Source organism: Nicotiana attenuata, unplaced genomic scaffold, assembly GCF_001879085.1.
Source record: "Nicotiana attenuata strain UT unplaced genomic scaffold, NIATTr2, whole genome shotgun sequence".
NCBI lineage: Eukaryota > Viridiplantae > Streptophyta > Magnoliopsida > Solanales > Solanaceae > Nicotiana > Nicotiana attenuata.
In genome coordinates this window covers 32,506-36,815 of record NW_017674068.1, presented here as the reverse complement: position 1 = coordinate 36,815, position 4,310 = coordinate 32,506, and the positions used below count along the sequence as shown (strand labels likewise).

Genomic DNA, 4,310 nt, shown 5'->3' with positions numbered 1-4,310 from the left:
TTCCTTGCTGTTTTCGGTTCAAATACCTTAATTGTCTTATCCCACTATTACTGTGATTCTTTATGTTGGTATTTCCCCCATAACATGTTACCCCTCCCCCGTTACTGTTAATTACTTCTATTACTGTTATTCTGCTAGATACTGTGTAACCGCAGGTTATTTATTTGTTGGGTCCTAGCCTCGTCACTACTTCCCCGAGGTTAGGCTCGACACTTACCAGCAAATGGGGTCGGTTATGCTGATACTACACTCTACACTCTTTTGTGCAGATCCCGGTACTGGAGCATACGGACCTTAGCTAAGGGTTGCTGCCTTCAATCTATCGGAGACCCGAGGTAGTCCTGCAGGCATCCGCGGGCCTTGGTGTCCCCTTCCTATCTAGTTTATTTCTGTTCTTTTCTATTTCGGAGACAGACATGCACTTTCTTGTTCAGACCCTATTTGTAGTTTTTCTAAGAGGGTCCGTGAGATTGTGACACCATTTCTGGGTGGTTTATGTTTACGGATTCGTATTGGTATTAGCTTAATCGTTAAATTTCATTCTTTCGCATTTTTTTCCGCTGTTTATCATATGTTAACTTGAAATTATTAAGAGATTAAAAATGAAAAGAGTAAATTAATCGGAATAGTTGGCTTGCCTAGCTTTCACTAGTAGGCGCCATCACGACTCCCGAGGGTGGAAAATCCGGATCGTGACATTGACTTATCATGCCCCAGCCTCGATCAGTTGCACAAAAAGGGCAACCTCAATTTTGACTGTATATATGTCTCAATCTTGTCTGTTCCATACTCCAAAGAATATTCTTTTGAAATAACCTCCCCAGGCAACTTCTTGGGTTTCTCATGGGGACAAATTTTGCCCCAATAGCCAATGCAATGGGTGGACCAAATATAAAACCTCTTGCTTCCATTCCTGCAACGACACTGATGTTTTGTCTTTGTATCTCTCAACAAACAAATCAATCGTGTCCTTGAACGCCTTAGTATCAAGTAGCAATGTTGTTATATCCTGAAACATAATCCCGGGTTTATGGAAGTCAGGGATGACCCGGATAGAAGAAGAAATCCGAGCGATACGATCGCCTTTGAGAATCGGATCATTAGACGCCATATCTGCTGAGATCACTGGATCTCGGATTCGGGTCGTTTTCAACTCGGGTTCTTCATCGGCTCTTGGTATGGCAAATATGTTCCCAATTTTGAATGAGTCAATTACTCTAATGGTTACTTAACTATCTCAAATTATCTTCTAAAGTCACTTTTCTTTCGTTTGTAACAACAAAGTCACTTAACTATGATTATAGCACTCAGAATATCACTTAACTAGATTTTTCAAATTTTTGATTATCAAATACTTATTTTATCCTCTAAATTATCAATTTTTTTAACTTTTAAATATTATAATTTTTTTCTCTTTTGAATCTACATTGTGGACTTACCTATAGAATAAACATATTTTATTTATAAAATAAAAATAGAAAGAAAATTAGTTTTCAGCTCATATAATGACGGAATAATAATATAATTAAGCATAATTTTCAAGAATATATAATGTATATTATAAAAATACCTTTATTTAAATAATTATTTTATATTACGTGTATGGAATATATATTTCAAAATAAATAAAATTTATTTATTAAATATAAATAAAATTTATTTATTCTATAGGTAAGTCCATAATATAAAATTATAAATGAAAAAGGGAAAAATCATAATATTAAAAAGTTTAAAAAAAATTAAAAAGAAGATAAATATTTATAATTTAGAGGGTAAAATAAATATTCGGCAATCCAAAATTTGAAAAATCTAGTTGAGTGACTTTCTGAGTGCTATATGCATAGTTAAGTAACTTTATTGTTACAAACGAAAGAAAAGTGACTTTAGTAGATAATTTAGATAGTTGAGTGATCGTTTGAATAATGAACTCATTTTGAATTGAAAAAGTACAAAGAACTTTTTCAGAAGCTTATTGTATCATTGCTACCAATACATTTTTTAATATATGGTGCTAATGAGTAATGACCTTTTAGACTACGGTCTAAAGATTTTTTTTGGCAAATAAAATTTTTTATAAGAAAAGGTTAAATAAAAATCTAAATATTTTCTTCTATCTTTGGGATGTACTAACCAGTTTTGGTAATAAAATTAATTAATTACCAAAAATATCAAATTTTCTTATAAATTATTGCAAACATTAGATCGCAATTTAATATTTTGTGAGCAAACTGAAAATTATAGTAGCAAACACTAGACCCAGCACTTGCTATAAGGGCTTCTGACTCGCCTGGGAGAGAGGAAGCTTCCGGACCATCTTTTCCAGCCAGATAGCGAGCGATCACTCAGCAATGAACACTAACTGAAAGCGGCCGGGAATGAGTACCTATCCCTTACGGGAATCGAACCCGCTGTAACTGACTGCAAGGAAACTAAAAAAGCTTTTTTTATTTTAATATAAAAGAAATATCACATTGCTCAAAAAAGATAAACTTATATTTACACAACTTTTTAAAAGGGGAGGCAAAATTTAAACAGTAACCTAAAAAGATGATATTTGAGTAAATTAATCCAACCTTACTTTCGGGTGATACACGAATGGCCTTCAAAGTGGATGGTCTTGAATATTTATCTCCTCTTATCTCATGGGCAAAACTTCAAGTTTAACAAGTGTTGCCCCTCGCTTACTCCACGGGCAACGCTTTTAAATTTTTACTTAAAATTCTGTCCATGGGACAAGCGGGGTTAAAAGTTAAAGATCACCCAAAAAGTGTTATTTTTTTTTATAATTATTTTTCTTTTTCTCCTTTTTTCACGAAAACAGGCTAATTTAGCTCATGTGTTTTGTAGGGGTGTTCATAGTTTGGTTTGGATCAGTTTTTCCCTTAAAAAGAAACAAAATCAAGTAAGTCGGTTTTTCAAATATTAGAACCAAACCAAACCAAGCATGTCGTTTTTTTCTCGATTTGGTTTATGTCGGGTATTGTCGTTTTTTCGGTTATTTGTCGGTTTTTTCTTAAATATAAGATATACACTACCAAACACATATTCCGGCGACCACTTTTTCAACGTAACACTATCAAATCAATTGCCCTTTGAGAAATCTATTATTTACCAAGATATATTGATGATAATTGAATTAAATAGTGATGAATAATTTAAGGACCCAAGTAAAAATATAGTATTTTTAACACGAAATGGACTCTTACACTTAACAAAAGAAAACACCAATCAAACTAGAATGTAAAGGTAAAGAACTATACTAAAAGTGCAAACTATTAATATTTACCATTAAATTTTTGAAACTTTGTATAAAAATATACATATATATAGGTGTAATGATAAATTTGAAATAGCTACTCCTATAGTCGGTTTGGTTCGATATTTTTATTAAAACCAAAACCAAACCAAATTTGATCGGTTTTTAAAATTCAAAACCAAACCCAAGCCAAACCAAAAAGTATCGGTTCTTTTTTGATCGATTTGGTTCGATCTTTCGGATTTTTATGAACACCATAGTGTTTTGGACTGAGAGCTGATTGGGTATCTGCTTCCTCTTTAAATGAGTTGTATCCCGTTAAAATTAAGGAATTTTTTACCATACATGTAAAATGAAAAACTTAATTACCTTATTAGTTATGTCCTCATTTAATTACTTGACATAATTATATTTACCAATTACACTCAAAGTAATATATTAAGCTCCAATCTTTTTTTTCTCTCTCCCTTTCTCTCTTTCTTACCAAGCACACCCGAGCCAAGAATATATATTACTTGTGATGAATTTTTAGTACTCAAAAACATACTTGAGCACAAAAAAGTTCCGATCCTAAGCCTTTAAATTTGAAGCAAGACCGAAACGGTTGGCTACATATGCACATGATATGTATAATCGAACTTTTATAGTAAATTCAGAGAAATTTTTATTCGTTAAGTAATTACAATTTTTTCATTTCTTATAAATGGCTCTAAAATGATAATAAAGATGTAAACTCCATTAAAAACTTTATTGGCAGTATTGAAAGCTTTGAAGCTTTAAATTTGAAATTTGGGTTATTAGAAATTGTTATTTGTACTTTGGATTGGGTGTTGTTGTTGCGAACCACGAAGAATATCAGTTGGAGTTTATATCTTATTTTTTAAGGAGTTGATGAAAATTGGAGTTGGTTTTGGTCGAAATTTCATATTAAAACTCGAAGATAAAGAAGAATAATATTATTTTCTAAGATCCAAATGTATAAATAAATTATATGTATTTTATCGGGTATATGCCATTTGTATGTCCAAAATGTATCACTAGACATAGTGTCACG

At 32.0% G+C, this 4,310-nt stretch overlaps 1 pseudogene; it reads right to left on the bottom strand.

Moving 5' to 3' along the window:
• Positions 1-746: 746 nt before the first annotated feature.
• LOC109217924 lies at positions 747-1,152 on the bottom strand (annotated as a pseudogene).
• Positions 1,153-4,310: the final 3,158 nt, after the last annotated feature.